Source organism: Geotrypetes seraphini, chromosome 1 (genome assembly GCF_902459505.1).
Source record: "Geotrypetes seraphini chromosome 1, aGeoSer1.1, whole genome shotgun sequence".
NCBI lineage: Eukaryota > Metazoa > Chordata > Amphibia > Gymnophiona > Dermophiidae > Geotrypetes > Geotrypetes seraphini.
The window spans coordinates 287,303,093-287,320,527 of NC_047084.1; the positions used below are offsets into that span (position 1 = coordinate 287,303,093).

A 17,435-nucleotide genomic window follows, 5' to 3' on the forward strand; every position below is an offset into this window, starting at 1 on the left:
AAGAGGATGGGGAAAGAAGGCGGGGAGGAGGACATGCCTACCACATGCTAAAAAATTATTTTAAATTTTTTAATGGGACATGTCTGGGGGCCTAGAGTGGGTGTTCCTCTGCTAATGCAGTGACATTATGGTGTGTCAACTACCTAGCACAGGAATAACACCTGGGACTTACTGCCTTCAAAATGGGTGGTGGTAAGTGCCAAAGAAAAAGCTAAAAGAGGAATGGAGGTGAATTAAATAACTGAAAAATCAAAACTCCCAATTAACTACTAAGTAACTGGCAACCAAAACTGTTTTCAGGTAAAAGTCTCAGTTTAATGGTGAGGAAAAATCACTCTACCAGTCCAGCATCATAGGCATAAAAAACTTTCAAGGAGTACTTCAATTGCAAACACATGGCAAACAGAGGTGCATTTTTGAAAATAAAAACCCCGCCTAAGTCCAACTTGGACATTTCCAGCTGAATGTTCAAAGTTGGAGGAACAAAAATGGCCATTTTCAAATGGCAAACTGCTTAAACGTGTTGGCCACTAGGACATCTAACTTTATACACCATTTTTGATCAGAAAAACATCCATTCTGAAGACCTCCTAATCCTGACCATTTGGACGTGTGTGGGGCCAGCATAGTAATGGACTGGCCACAGAGACATCCCAACAGAGCAATGGAACACCTTAGAGGGCATTGCTGTGAACTTCACATAAATGGTGCCAGATGTATATCTCATCATAACCCCATTATAATTTAATGTGAGCTCCCCATCCCCCCTAAAAAAACCTATTATACCCTCCTGTGTACCACTTCAATACCGCTTATGGCTGCAGGTGGCATCTATATAGCAGTATAGTAAGTATTGGGTGGGCTCACACATTCTACCATAAATGTAATGGTTAGAGTAGCTTATAGGCCTAGGTAGTCCTCTCTATGTTTCACTAGCCCACCCATCTATGTGTAGCTCTACTAGGTTTTCCCATACCAGATGCTGCTGTTTTAGAAACAGGTATGTACCTTTTTGTTCTCATTTGTGTGTGGAATGGGGTCAGTGAGCAGTAGTGGAGTGTGGGGGTGTCTTACCTTGATGCATGCAGTGGTCATCTTGTGGCCCTTCTAAAACAGGTCTCGTTCCAAACATACAAGTTCCGTTCAGGATGTCTTGCAAAATGTATGATTATTGATGCAAGATGTCCATTTCTAGCCCGCCCTTGGGAACGCCCAAAACCCGCCCATAGCACGCCTCCACCATGCCCATCTTGTGCTCTGGACACAGAGGTTGGGACACCTCGCTAGATTTACAGAAATATGGTTTTGATTATCTGCACTTGGACATCCTGGCAATTAGGATGTCCAAGTGCTGATTTAGGATGCTTTTGGTGTCTATTTTTTATTATTATGAGCCCGAAGGCCCTCTCTTACTAAGCCACGGTAGAGGTTTCTACTGTGGCCTTAGGCACTCAATGCTCTGATGTTGCTCAGACACTCACAGGAATTCTATGAGCATCAGAGCAGCATTGGAGCATTTAGCACTCTGGGCAGCAGTAGAAACCTTAGTTAAGATACAGGGCTCCTTTTACTAAGGTGCGCAAGCGTTTTTAGCGCATGCAGGAAATTACAGCGCGCTACGCTTCTAGAACTAACGCCAGCTCAGTGCTGGTGTTAAGGTCTAGCGCGCGCTATTCCGCGTGTTAAAGCCCTAGCGCACCTTCATAAAAGGAGCCCACAGTCAAGGGAGGGGGGAGTGGCAAGATGGCGGCGGTGTAAGGAGCCGAGTGAGATGCAGTAAAGATCTAACTGCCTCTGCTTTCCTCATTACACATATCTTATCTTGTTTTTACTCAATGCCCCATACGAAGAGGAAAGGGGTAATTAGGGCCATTTCCTCGACGGCCCTGGCGTCCAACCCGATCCAGCAGACAATGGATCGCTTCTTCTCGGCTCTCCCAGCAACTGTGCAGTCCGGAGTGGAGAGCCCAGAGTTGGGCGGAGATGAGAGAGAATATTTTGCCCTTTTGGGCATGGAAACATCGCTTTCTCCTCTGGGTTCCCTTAGTCCTCCGTGTCCAGCAACTACCAGGGCGCTGAGGCAGGAGACACTCGATCCCGGAAGTGGAGATCCCAGCGAGGGCACGACGTCCATGGCAGAATAGCTGATGGTTGCAAGCAAGAGAGAGGAGTTTTCATCCTCTCCCATGGAGGCGTCCTTGAATAACATCCCACCTTCTCCTTCAGCGTATGGAGAACTAAATAACTAAATAATCGGAAGAGGTAACCAAAATAACAGATAAACTTGACTCCTTAACTAAAACTGTTGAATTAATGAAAATGGATTTTACAGGCCAAGCCAAGCAAATGCAGGATGAAATACATAATTTGCAGCAGTTTAAGATAACATCAATTAAGGATAATACCTCATACATAGGAAATTGGAACAATTTGAGAATTTTAATAGACGTTTAAATCATCATTTCCTAATCTTTCCACTAATTCCGGGTGTGTTACCCCTGGATTTACTAGAAAGGAATCTGATTGAATATCTAAGAATTTCCTCAAATTGTATTCCTCCAATAAATAAGATCTATTATTTGCCTAATATAAAGATTCCCGGAAGAGAAAAAGAAGAAAAAGGAAAAGGGAAAAGGAAAAAGAACAATGAGATAGATTTTGGTAATGTAACTGCTCTTCTTGAACAAACAATAACAGCTGACACTGATAGAGTTACGCTCTTTGTGTCATTCGTATTTGAGCAGGATGTTAATATGATCTTGAAATTATACTTTAAAAATTCTCAAAAACTATTTGGGGAACAGAAAATATGGATCAAGTTTCAAGTTTATTTGATTAAATGCCTATCTAAAATACCAAGCGTTGTACAATAATAATTAAAACATTAACAAAAGTACACAGAGACTAACAATTTTAACATACTTCGGGGTTTGTTTGTTTTTTTTGTTATTAATTTACAAGGACACAATAGGAAAAGGGGGGGAGAACTACAATATTTATTAAGAAAAGATACAGCAAAGGAAAGAACAGTGGGATGGGAAAAAATCAAGAGTAACTGGACTTGAAACGAATATACCCTGATGTTGCTAAGACTACTCAAGAACGGAGGAAATAATTTCTTTCTTTGCGCCAAGAAACAACTAAATTAGGTGCTATGTTTCTTTTGGCATACCCCTGCAAGTGCCTGATTAGGTACTTAGGAGTCAAGTATACCTTTTTTTTCTTCAGACGACCTGAAGGAATTTATAGATGTTGAGAAGATCGTCAAGGAATGACTTTAGAGGGGTTTTGGAAATTTGTAAAGCAGTTGTTTAGATACATTAAGCTTTTTAATTTTAACCAATTTCCTTTTTTTTCACCTCTCGTATAGTTTGACCACTCTCCCCATTATTGTGGTCTAAGAAGGGGATTATGATTGATTGAAATTGTAAGTTTGATTTTCAATGCCGTGATTTGATTTTTCTCCCTGTGTTTAATGGTACAAGATTTACTCTTCTGAAGTTTAATGTAAAATTATAAATAAATAAATAATAATAATAATAATAATAATAAAAAATACAGTCAAATAATAGTAAAAACAGGTTTTACAATATTTTAAAAATCTAAGGGCTCCTTTTATTAAGGTATGCTAATATTTTTAGCACATGCATGAAATTACCAAATGCTAAACCGCGCAGTACGCTTATAGAATAATGCCAGCTTAATGCTGGCGTTAAAAGTCTAGCACGTGCGGCAATTTAGTGCGCGCTATTCTGCATGTTAAGGCCCTAACGCACCTTAGTAAAAGGAGCCCTAAATTTCTACTTACTGAAACAGAAAAATGTTTCCAGTTTGTCGCATTTGTCTTAAGTTGAGTTTGTTTTATTTATTGTAGTAATAATTTTAATAATGTAATTTTATCAAGATGTATATCGCTTTGAATCCAGATAAAGCGATTAATCAAATTTTTATTAAACTTGAAACTTGAAAGTCAGATAATGGCAATATGACCTATCCAGTTTGCCCATCCATGCCATCTGCTATCCTTCCCTCTCCCTTAGAGATTCTATGTACAGTAAAACCTTAGATTGCAAGTAACTTGGTTTGCAACTGTTTTGCAAGACAAGCAAAACATTTTATTAAATTTTGACTTGATGTACAAGCAATGTCTTGCAATACAAGTACATACAGTATACACACATCACTTCATCACAACTGAGCTGATGGTTCTTTTCTTTCTGACGCTGCAGGAGTGTAGTGACTGTTCTAAATGAGTGAGGTCTTGCAATACAAGTACATATAGAGGGGCATAATCGAAAAGAATGTCTAAGTCCGTTTTTGTCCAAGTCGCATGTCGTCCAAAGTATAAAATAGCTTAGGACACATTTTCAAAAAATACGTCCACATTTTTTTTCGTTTCAAAAATCGTCCAACTATACGTCCTGCTGATCTGATCGTCCAAGCTGCTAAATCGTCCATCTTTATACCACATTTTCGTCAAACTTTTCATCCAAGTCAAAAGTGCCTAGAACAAGCCCTGTTGGACGTGAGAGCGGTCTGCAAAGTGATGGACTGAACACTTAGACATGGCACCTAAATAGTGGGGTACCTTACAGGGCACTGCTGTGAACTTCACAAAAAGGGTGCCATGTCATCATCTCACTACAGCTCTCTTATAGGTCATGGTGAGCCCCCCAAACCACCTCCAGAATCCCCTAGACCCACTTATCTACCACCCCAATAGCCCTTGTGGCTGCAGGAGCTACTTATATGCCAGTACAAAAGGGTTTTGGGGGTATATAGGGGAGTGCACATGTTTCAATATCAATGCAGTGATTACAGAAGCTTATGGGCATGGGTTCTGCTCTCCATGGGTCCCTAACCCACCCCCAAGATGTCTTAAGACACCTCTGTGCAGCACGATTAGGCTTTCCTATGCCAGGCTGCCAGGTGATGATGTTCTGGAGGCACAATTTTCAAGTTGTGATTAATATTTTTATGGGGGAGGGGGTCAGTGATCAAGGGGGTAGTATGTGGGTGTCTGTATTATGTGTTTTCAATGCTTATCTGGTGACTTTAGGTAGGGTTTTGTGACTTAGACCATGTTTTAAATGGTCTAAGTCACAACATCCAAGTTCAGTCTATGCTGTGCTGTATAATTTTCAACTATATATAAAGTACGACTAAGTCTAAGCCTGCCCCCGTTCCACCCAAATCCCACCCTAGACACTCCTCCTGATATACCCCATTTAGCTATAGTTGTCCAGCGGCACTGTGAAGGCCTAAGTCATTTTGAAATACGTCCAAAACCCAGTTTTGTTAACGGTACTTGGATGTTTTTGACTGATGATCGTTGAAGTGCCAAGTTAGGCCAGATTTTGGACGTTTTTCTCTTTCGATTATGAGCCCCATAGTTTTTTGTATTAAAGTTTTTGGGTTGTGGAACGAATCATCTTGAGTTTCTGTTATTTCCTATGGGGAAATTCGCTTTGATATACCAGTGCTTTGGATTACAAGCATGCTTCTGGAACTAATTATGCTCACAAACCAAGGTTTTACTGTACTTGTCTCAAGCCTTCTTGAATTCAGATAGTTTCTATCTCTCCCACCTCCACCAAGAGGCTGTTCCATGAACGCAACATCCTTTCCATTTTTGTTGTGTTGAAATTTGCACCAGTTCCAAGTCAATAGGTGCTTTTGTAGTGCCAGAACTGTCACCTTGCATTGCTTAGGTTGGAGGATTATGAAATGATAATGTACAGTAACATGGGAAATATGGTTCATAGCAGTTGCTCATTTACAAAGTACCAACAAATTTCAAATTTCTAAGTGAATGATAAGATCCCAGTAGTGAAAGTTCTAAAAATAGTTTGTGAAGCATTTTTTCTCTCTCTCATAGGATGAAATTGTTCTATTACAGTTCTTGTGAATGAGACTGATAACTGGTAAAGATGAAGGAGAGTGGGAGTATATAGCCCATTAGTGTGTCAGTCTCATTAGTTTAAGAGTCCTCAGTGCCCTATAATTTTGATAAGGCAAATAACACCTCCATTATATGTGATTCCCTTGGTGTATTCTCTTACAGATATATAGTGCACTTAAATTATTGTATAGCTGTTCACAAATATATATTTTTTTTGTCTGAAAAGACAGCAACTACTGTATTAAAGAAGTTCTATGTCTTTTTATACTATCAAGACACCAAAATATAAGTTGGGCGTGCCCTAGGACATTGCAGGAAAGTTAACTCCCTAGACTCCATCAAAAATATATAAACCTCAAATCTAAATTTTTAAGATAAGGAGCACCCTCAGCGTGAAAACTTTAAAGATCGACTCAAAGAGCAGCTCTGGTGCTAAACCGCGCGGTACGCTTCTAGAATAACGCCAGCTCAATGTTTTGGTTTTTGTTTGCCATTTTCTCAGCAAACACATTGAATATCAGAGAAATTTTACATACTTATTTTAGGGGTCTTTTACTAAGGTGCACTAGCCGATGTAGCACGCTAAATGCTAACACGTCCATAGAATATAATGGGTGCGATAGCATTTAGCTAGTTAGCACACTTTAGTAAAAGACCTCTTATCATACTTACATATCGCTATTAAATAACATTTACCCCCTCTTCTACAAAACTGTACTAGCAGTTTATTGCGCGGGGAGCCACGCTGAATGGCCTACGCTCCTCCTGACACTTATAGGAATTCAATGAGCATCGGGAGCAGCACAGGCCATTCAGCGCAGCTCTCTGTGCTAAAAACCGCTAGCGTGGTTTCGTAGAAGAGGGGGTTAATTATCTTAAGCTATATTGCTATTACTGACATTTTAGCATTACTGCCTAGCGATTTTTGCATGTTAAAAATGTTCAAGCTATAACACAATAAGCTAACATCAATGATACAATTAATAATGTCTGAATTTTGCTGTCACTGTGAATGGTCAAACTGGCAGATTCTATAAAAGATGTCTAAAATGTAGGTACAGTGGTACCTTGGTTTACGAGCATAATTCATTCCAGAACCATGCTCGTAATCCATAGTACTCGTATATCAAAGCAACTTTCCCCATAGGCCATAACTGCAAAGCTGACAATTCGTTCCACAACCCAAAAGGTGCCAAGGACCTGGGAGGAAGTGGCGAGGGGTGGCCCAGGGGTCTGTGCCTGTCGGGTGTCGGGTGCTACAGTTTGTAGGTAGCCAGCCGCATGCAACCATAGGGGTCCTTGTACAGCTGCAGGCAGTGCCGCCTCAAGGAGATGCCTCCTCCGTCCGCCAGCCAGCCCTCCGCACCATGCTGGAGAACTCCTGAGCCCACGCAGCCGAGCGCCATCCCACATGCGCGCCATGTATAAACATGTACAACATCGATGATTGACGTTATGCGTGATCATATGCAATGTTCATGTGGAATGGCGCTCAGCTGCGTGGGCTCAGAGGCTCTCCAACATGGAAGGCTGGCTGGAGGACGGAAGAGGCATCTCCCTGAAGCGGCGCTGCCTGCAGCTGTAAGTGCTCATTTATCAGGGCAGTGCCCGGTTTGCAAGACAAAAGTTTGCTGAGTGTTTTGCTCGTCTTGCAAAACACTCGCAAACCGTGTTACTCGCAAACCGAGGTTTGATGTACTTAGATAGGTGAGCCTAATTGTTCTAGGTGTCTGCCTTAATTGTTTAAAAGGAATGTAACTGCATGTAATTGGCTGGTAGGTGCCTACCTTCCACTGGTGTAGTAAGGGGGGTGGGGGGGTGGGAGGCGATCCACCCCAGGCACTATCATGGTTGGGTCACAAGCACCTCTTTTCCTCTCCGCTGCCCCGTTTCTTCTAACTTATCCCTCAACTGCACACAAAGCCACCTTCTCTTCCCCCACCATGAGTAACAACTACAACGTGCTCCTTGCAACCTTGTCAGTTCCTGCTGACATCACTTCTGGGTGCCACGCACAGGAAGTGATGACAGAGGGAGAGGATACAGTCGCGAGGAGCACATTGAAGTTGTTGGTCGTGGCGGTGAACAACTAGAGGCATGGGGGAAGGGAAAGGGAGTGTGCATTGCAAGGGGGTCAAGGAAGGAGAGAGGGGGCATAGATGAAGGTCGGCAAGGAGTATCACCACCCCGGGCACCTTTCACCCTCATTATGCCACTGCTACCTTGGTAGGCACCTACAATTTCAAGATAGGTTCCTCAAAATTGTAGGCGCCTATCTGAAGGTAAGCATGGCTATCCATGTTGGCGCTTACAGTGGGCTTAGGTGTACTCATTTAGACCAAGAAAACCCTGGCATTCTCCCCCTTTTCACAAAGCCATGCAAGCAGTAACTGCCCCGAAGCCCATAGGGATTTAAAGAGATTTGAGGCTTTTGCCATGCGGCTGCCACTAGTGCGGCTTTATAAAAGAGGTGTGGAGGGGGGGGGGGATTGGCTAGAGCACCCAACTGAGAACTAGAAAAGCCAGGGCTCAAATCCTCCCAAGGTTGCTTGAGCCCTTGAACAAGTCACTTAGGCCCAAATTCTGTAACCGGCGCCTATTTCAGAGGAGCCCATCTAGATAGGCGCCTATCTAAATCGAGTAACAAGCTCAATTAAGCTTTTTAATCAGCAATAATTGAAACTTAGGCGCCTATCAAGAAAGAGCGATTCTGCAACAAGGCGCCTCTAAATATTTAGGTGGCCTTTCAAAAAATTAGGCGCTATGCATGTTAGGCGTGGGCCTGGCTCCATGTTAGGCACCTTGTTGCAGAATCGCTGCTCTTAAGCGTGCTTAAGTGCTTAGCTAGGAGCCTAACTTTTAGTTGTGCCTAGAGCTGTCCTATTTCTTGGGCGCCTCCAAATAGGTTCCGCTCAGCGCGATTCATTAAACAGCACCCAATTTTATTTGAATCGCGCTGAACAGTGCCTAAACTAGGCGCTTCTTTTAGAATTTGCCCTTTAATCTTCCATTGCCTCAGATGCAAAACTTTAAAATTATGAGCCCTCCTGTGACATGAAAATTACCTACTGTACTTGAATGTAACTTGCCTTAAACCATTACTAAGAAAAATATGACCTAATCCAAATCCACTAAAAGATATAGTGTGAACTTAAGAAATACAAAACACTACAGATGTCACTAAGGACCTACGGACCTATGTCACTGAGAATAATGTAATAATGTCACTGAGAATAATGTAATAATGTCACTGAGAATAATGTAATAATGTTTGTTTTTATTTTTTCACTTTCTTTTTTAGTTTATGATATTTTATTTTTAAATCTCATTCGTTGTATTGCCACTTGGTTTTTGTTTCCTACTTTATTATTTAAATTTCATTTAAATTTCCCAAGAATTCTATAGTTTAAAAGGTTCTCCCTTCTGCTTCTATTTCCTATCTCCCCTCTTTTTCAACCTTTCAAAGTCCTTTAGACCATTGTAGTCTTATTAGAATGTTTATTTTCTTATTTTTTTTTCTCATCTATCTCTATTTTATTTTTTCATTACTCTACTAATTGTCATTTTTCTAGGTACTTTAGTTAGATTGTGAGCCTTCGGGACAGTAAGGGAATATCTAAGTACCTATTTTACTTATAATTTTAATGCACCCTATTGTCTATTTTTTCTGTAAACCGCTTAGAATCCTAACGGAGTTTAGCGGTATATAAGAAATAAATTACATTACAAATTACATTACATTACATTAAAAAAGAGAAAACCTTTTCCTCATCTACCTTTATCTGCTTCAGTTTGTCGTGCTTCTTTACTGTTTTATTCCTTTGCAATCTTCTTCCCTTCACATGAAAGAGAAATGGTTATTTATTTATTTTCAATACTTATATGCAGCATTAGACCAATGTGGCTCACAAGACTTACGTAACAGAATGTAAAATCCCCTCATACTAGCAAGACTTCATGATACCACAGACAAAACAAACACAGCACCATTATGACCAATGTGAGCCCTCTGGGAGTGTTTTCCAAGTTAACTAATTTCTTGCACTGTACCTTAGAAGACCTTCAGAATTGAAGCCCATTGGACCCCAATGGTCAATCCTTTAAAGATTAACACCTTCTGTAAGGGTATATTCTTTATAAGTTTATTTTGCTATGCAGAAATCACAAAAACATTGTCTCTTTTTTTTATCTGTAACTATGACTACTGGCTGTGGAATTTCCCACCCCCCTCCCTGTTTTCATGAGAAACGAAACTTATCTTTCCTTATAAGCTACACCCATTATTAGCTTGTGACTGCGCATGTACAAAAGGGGGGACTATAAATATGTGTACTTGTTCTGAATAAAAAAAACACATCTCTTTGGCTATTTGCATGTGTGTGTGTTTTCTGTCCCCGGATGCATCTGTAGTCAGGACATCAGAACGAGGCTACTACAAATTGGGACCTGGTCGTTTCACCTTCCTTCCCCCTCACACACCTAATTATATTACATTACATTACATTAGGGACTTCTATTCCGCCTATACCTTGCAGTTCAATGAACACCAATGCTCACAATTTTTATCCTCTTTGCATTGCAGACTTCCTTGATCCCTCTTGTAGTGCCTTGAGGTCTTCCTGTCAATGATGGCACCAATTTATCCCTCTTGGGATGTCCATGGAATGCTGATGTTACTTTACCCCTTTCTTGTGGTTCATGGAATGTTGGCATTCCTTCATTCCAATGTATCTTCCTTTATTGATTTCACGTTACATTTCTATTGACCCAAAAGCTGACTGGCCTGGGACAATATAGATGACCTTTAGGCTTCTTCTAATCTTCCTTTCAAAAAAAGAAAGCCCAAATTCTTCCATGTAGTATGACAGAAAGTAGGTGTTTGCTGACAGATTCTCCTGGGAAAACTTGTCTAATAGATACTAACAAAGCTTGAACCCTGACCTAACCCTCTTAGTGCTTCCTTACCTTAATTCCATAATGTTTTAGATGGTCTTCTCAATGTTGGTTTTGCTTTGCCCCATTCTTGATGCCTTGGGCTCTTAATTTGCTTCTGTCACATTTCTTTTCTCTTGGTGCCTTGAGTTCATCATACTATTGCTTGTTACCTTTTCCCTTGTCTTGGTGCTATGAGGTCTATAAAGGGTGCTAAATTTAGGCACCCAAAATCTAGGGGTTAAGCTAATATTCTATAACAGCAAATTTGTGCACCTAATGCATTATAGAATACAAGTATAAGGTACAATTAGGAATTACCACTTATGCCTGCTTTATAGCAAGTATAAATGTGATCGCCTAAATGCAGCAGTTTGGTACCCAACAGTATTTAACAAAGCACTTGCTGAAATATTCGAAACACCTAATTCCTGTTTATGACTCTCCCTTGTAAATTTCCCCTTTGCAGCTATAACACTTAGGTGTCCAAGTATAGAAAATAATCTACATGCACATGAGGCTCCTAAATACCATTTTATCTTCTTCTCACCCCCTCCCCATTTTGTCAATTAACTGCCATTAACTGTTTCAGTGCCAAACGTTAACCGCCTAACTTTTGGTGTACTGTATAGAATTATCCCGTTGATGTCTCGAAATGCTGTTGCCTCTGTGACGGATGCATTCTAACAGGTTTTAAGCAAGTTTGATTGAATACCGATTGCAAAATTATCTGTCCCTTTGATATTAATGGAGCTGAATGATCCAAATAACACAATTAATTTGGAATCAGAAAATGATTAAATGAATGAAATGAATGAAACGTTAACCAAAACAAAAAAAAAAAATTTTGCATGCACATCCCTTTTAACCCAAATCTTTGGTCTAGTATAGGCTGTCCTAAAATTATCCTAATAGTTTTATCCAGTTATCTTTAGCTGAGCACATTCAGCAATACTATAACTAGATAAGAGCCACTAAATATTCAGAGTAGAAATAAAGGTCTCCTTTTATCAAACTTCAATAGGGCTTTTTACCACGTGCCAGCATGGTAAATGCTCCAACGCTCATAGGAATTGAATAAGTATCGGAGCATTTACCTCGCTGGCCTGTGCTAAAAAGATCTACCACAGTTTGATAAAAGGAGCCCAAAGTTGTTGTTTAAAAAAAAAATAAAAAATCTTTATTCATTTTAAAACCAGCATAAAGTGCAACATATTTTCAATCAATAAACTCAATAGACAGCACTCAATTCCTTCTAATGATACAATAAATACATAACCCCATCCCCACCGATCCTTCCTAAAAGTATAAAAACATTTAATATAATGCAAATGAACAAATGTAATAAATATTCTGTTTGTGTGCCCAAGGGAGGAGCTCAGCAGCCACACAGCCATTCCTGTTGCAGCCAAGTTCCGGATTCAAAGGAGCCCAAAGTTAATTAAAAACGTTAAGGCCAATACTCATTAATGTGGTCTATAATAAATTTATTATGCAGTTTATGGAGTTTGTTCATTTTGTAAAAAATGATTTTAGTTACGCTGTTCAAGATATAAAATCTATGAGTGTCAAACCGTAAGTGAAGGTATCAAGGAAGAGTTTTGAAGATAGATGTGTTCTGTAGCTTAAAGGCAACAAAAATGAACAAATGCGACAGGGTTACCCTGTGCTAGCAGGAGTCATTTTGAGTGAATCGTGGTTTTGAAGATAAATCTACATTAAAACAATACCTTTTCTTTTCATAAGTCCTAGAAATACGGCTAGATCAAGTTTTATGATTTGTCAGCTAGTTTTTACTGATAGGTTTTCAATGCACACAGGCATACAAACACACATAAAGGTGAGCTTTCTTTAAGAAATCTTTAAATATATTCAGGAAATTCCACTGCTTTCAATGGAGTCACCAATATACTGTATTTTTGTCAAATTTTGGGGTGCTGTAGTGCTGAAGAAATGTAGGCATCAATACTTCTGTTCAATGTGCATTAACATCTGTGGTGAGGGGATCAAGAGTCTTAGGCAGGAGAGAGTGGGCATCCCTTCTGCCAATCACTGATGGGGGAGGGGGGTGTAGGGTGGTGTTAGGCAGGAGGTAATGGGTATCCCTCCTGCTGATTTTAGGGGTGGTGTGAGGGGTTCTCTGCCACAGCTGGCTCAGCTAATTGCAGCAGTGGTATTTTCCTCCTGATCAGCTGAGCCAGTGATGCACTGGGAAGGAGGCCTAAGACTCCTGTTGGCCGAGATGCCTAAGCCCCCTCCCCCCATGAGAGGGGCCTTAGGCATCTGAGCCAATCTGGGCTTTAGGCTCCTCCCCTGTGCATCCCAAAATTCACTGGGAAGGGGAAGGCTCAGCATTTTGCAGTGGTGGGCCTGCCGGCTGGAGGGTGTATGCCTTCCTTCGGTCAGATCTTCATTTTAAAATGTACAGGGGGAGTTGGAAGTAATATTCCTGTTAGCGGAGATGCCGGGTGGGATCTCCAGATGGGTGGGTGGGGGGCATGGAAGGGGGTTGTCCCCGGGTATCCAAGGGGGGTTGATGCTTCAGGGGGGGTAAGCAGCAGGAGGAATTGAACACTGCTACTGCCGAGGGATGCTTTGGGAAAGAGAATGCTTTGGGGGGGGGGGGGGGGTGTAGCAGCAGGAGAAATTGGGCACTTCTTCTGCTCAGGTCAGTCAAGGGGGGGGGGTCGGGGTTTTTTGCAGGAGGGAGTGTGCATCCATCCTGCCGGCCATCTTGCAGGGGGGGTGTTCGGATGGTTCCCTGCCGCTCCACTCAGCTGATTGCTGTAGGGAGATTCACTTGCTGCGATCAGCACAGCGACAACGAGATTGTAATGTAATGTAATTTATTTCTTATATACCGCTACATCCGTTAGGTTCTAAGCGGTTTACAGAAAATATACATTAAGATTAGAAATAAGAAAGGTACTTGAAAAATTCTCTTACTGTCCCGAAGGCTCACAATCTAACTAAAGTACCTGGAGGGTAATAGAGAAGTGAAAAGTAGAGTTAGAGGAAAAATAAAAATAAAATAAACATTTTAACAAGACAGCATTGATCTAAATACTTTGGAAGGTAGAAGAGAGGAGAGAAAGGAATAGAAGCAGAAGGGGGAGCCGTTGAACAGTAGAATTCTGGAGAAATTTAAATGATAGAAATAGAACAAAACAAAGACAAAAGGCAAAATAATAGATAAGATTAAAGATAAATCATAAGCTGGAAAGAAAAATAAAATAAAACTTTCTCTTCAATCCACGGTTTCAGCAACATGGACACCAATTAGAGAATCATGGTGGTTAGGCGCGGTTAAGCGTCTGTCTGTTAGGACAGATGCGATTCTGTATAGGACACCCGTGTGCAATTCTCAAAAGCTACTTAGGTGGCTGCTGAGAATGGGCGTCCTATACAGAATCAGACCCTCAGTGCAAAGGCCTCAATGGAGACTACCCCAACTTTGTGGATTGGGCCGAGAACTTTTCAGCGGCCCTTCCTATTTACTGGACAGCAAAATTTAAGATGAGATGATCCACTGTTTGCCTGGTGAAGTTTGCAATAGCAAAATCCTGTCTCCAGTTTTGCTGGTTCGTTTGGTTTACTGAAGATTCGCCATTTCCATCTCACTTCCACTTTTACTTTTAACTGCAAGCATCAGATCTTTCTTTCTTTCTTGTTAGGTATTTATATACCGCCAATCAAGGTTATCTAAGTGGTTTACAATCAGTCTCAAACTCCACCTCTCACTAAAGCCAACTACCCCAAACAAATAACCTTACCCATTTCTCACTCTTTTTGAAAATGACCAATTTTTTTTTTTTTTTGTAAGTTCTTGTTGTAATACATCTTGGATAATTCTTTTGTAATCCGCCTTGAACTGCAAGGTAATGGCGGAATAGAAATCCCTAATGTAATGTAATGTAATGTATTCAAGCATTTTCCCTGGGCTCATAATCTATCTAATGTACCTGGTAAACTAGGTAAAAGTAATAAAAATTGGTGAAATTATTACTTCAGAAAAAGTAACACATTATTCCGTACTTCTTTACAAGTAAAAGTAACAAAAAACTTTTACCTAATTACAGTAACTAGTTACATTTACTTAAGGCTCCTTTTACTAAACTGCAGAAGAGCTTCTTACCGTGGATTGACAAGGTAAATGATCCGACACTCATTCAATTCTTATGAGCACTGGAGCATACAGTATACTTCGTTGGCCTGCATTAGAAGTTCTTCTGAGGTTTAGTAAAGCCCAGTGTTATTTACTGTATGCCACTGGGCAGCACCACTGCATCTAAAAAAAAAAAGGGGGGGGGGGGTACTGGAATAAATTAGACACTTCCAATTAGTCTCTAGATGTTTTCCCAAAAATTGACCTAGTCTGCCTAATGGCCAAAACATATTTGTGCAGAAACTGCTAGCACTGCTGAATTATATAAAATCTATTTCCTTTAGCTCCAGTCAAGAACCCAGGTTTTGCATTCGTTGCTGTTAAACATTGGGGATAAGCCACTAAAGAGTTGATATGAACTAAAGTGGAGGTAGAAGAAGTCATCTATTAACAGGAGCTATCCAAGGAGACAAACAAGTGGAAGGATCTTTTATTGTTCTCCTGTAACCAGACTTACAGAAATAACTATGAAGGGTGTTCCCCCTCCCCCCCTTCCCCTGAATACTGCAATGTAAAGTTGTCATTGTGTCATTGTTAGCTGTCTTGTAGCTTTCTGGCCTGCCATTCTGCTTGAGCAGAAACCACAGACTTGAATAAAATATTTTATAATAGCTATGAAGGTTTTCCAAGACTATCTGTATTGAAATTAGACAACAGGGTCTACTGTATATTGTTTAGTAAGCTTTCTTTCCATAGACATCAAATGAGAATAATCTCTTTAGTATTTCAGGCCCTTATGACATGCATAAGGGCCTGAAATTCTATTCTGTTTTAATTAATATTTATGAAGTATGCCTTGCAAATTTTTACCCTACCTTTTGTTCTTCCCTTTTTTTCCTATACCCTCATTGTAACTTTATCCCCTTACCTATCTCTCATGTTAGTTATTATTAGATTTTATTGTTATTTTGTTAAAGTTTCTTTACTATATTATGTACATCGCCTAGTAATTTGAAATAGGCGATTCATCAAAAGTGAAATAAACTTGAAACTTGATATGTAGAACAACCAGAGATGAATAGCCGTAGAACGTGCAGAATAAACAACTCTTTCAATTTTTGAATTCTTAGAAGCATGTCCAGCAAGCTATTAAGATATACTGTAAGAAAAAATAACCATTGAACTCTGAAAACAGTCATTATATATTATCTTAACTTGACCTCCAGCATACAAAGTAGTAAGGGTTTGCACAGGAAATATTTTCCTTATCTTGTATCTTTTTTTTTGGGGGGGGGGGATTTTTATTGTTTTGTTTTGAGTATTCTCTTCATTTTTAGTGCACTCTATAGTATAGAAAGTAGGAATAGCATTTCCTATATAGGGAATAATATCCATTAATTAAGATTAGTGCATGCATATGGGGAAATTCCATAACAGATGTGCTAAAAGTTATGCAACCCTTACACACTAATAATAATAAACATTAGCATAGCTTAGCAAATAACTAGCAATCTTAGGGGACTTTACTTTGCATAGTCCTACAACATACTCTTAAAATAACTTAAGAAGTCCTCAATAATAAGATGCAGGCAGCAGTCCAGCAGCAAGATGGGGACTATCCATTCTTTTGCACCGAGTGCCATGTATTTAGTTAGCTCACAGTTGGTGAAGTTATATGTGTGAACTATGTAAAGTCTGCAGTTTTCCCTCGAATCAGCCACTCATCCAAATAAATACAGATGAACTGAATTCCCTGCCTGGGAAGACACACAGCTATCACCACCATAACCTTGGAAAGGTCCTGTGGCAAGACCAAAGGGCAGTTCTTGAAACTGAAAATGCTTACCCAAGATATGGAAACACAGGAAAAATATGTTTGGCCCTAATTGTAATATGATACCAGCCATGGAAGCCTAAAAGAACATATCTATCATTTTGCTTCTCATAACTATTTTTGTTAAAAGCATATCAGTCGTAAAAATACCAAATACAAGATGTGCATAAATATAATGAATGAGGCAAAGTTAAAATCAGTAAATTAAAATTTAATAGAACTCTCATGAAGCAGTTTCAAAAATATATTTTTTAGCAGCACTAAAATTCAAATGAGAGCGATACATATTAAAAGGGAATCATACACTGGCTTTTACAAAGCTGCAGTAGAGGTTTTTACCATGGGCCAGCGACATAAATGCTCCGTGAGAACCGACGGCAGCCATTGAGGGAGAAGATCAGGGCTGGGCAGGAGCACAAAAAGTTCGCTCATGCCTGGTACACTGCTAGGCCACAAGAACCCGGGGCAGCCATTCAGGGAGGGGCTAAGTGTGGGGCAAGAGAGCAGAAAACTCGCTCCAGCCTGGTACACTGCTGGACCACCAGGGATTCACAAATGTACCTGAGGAAGGGGGAGGGAGGTAAAAAAAATTGTCAGTGTTGGCCAGGACAGGAGACGGGAGGGATCCCTCCTGTCCTGGCCTACCACTGGATCACCAGGTC

At 40.3% G+C, this 17,435-nt stretch overlaps 1 long non-coding RNA gene across 1 annotated transcript in view; it reads right to left on the reverse strand.

Moving 5' to 3' along the window:
• Nucleotides 1–657: 657 nt before the first annotated feature.
• LOC117355181 overlaps nt 658–17,435 on the reverse strand; it is a 43,677-nt gene continuing 26,899 nt past the window's right edge. Inside the window, exons 2-4 of the long non-coding RNA XR_004538321.1 lie at nt 14,970–15,122; nt 9,679–9,738; nt 658–2,245 (exon numbers count right to left, since the gene is read on the reverse strand). This is a non-coding gene — a long non-coding RNA (uncharacterized LOC117355181). The remainder of the gene's footprint in view (nt 2,246–9,678; nt 9,739–14,969; nt 15,123–17,435) is intronic.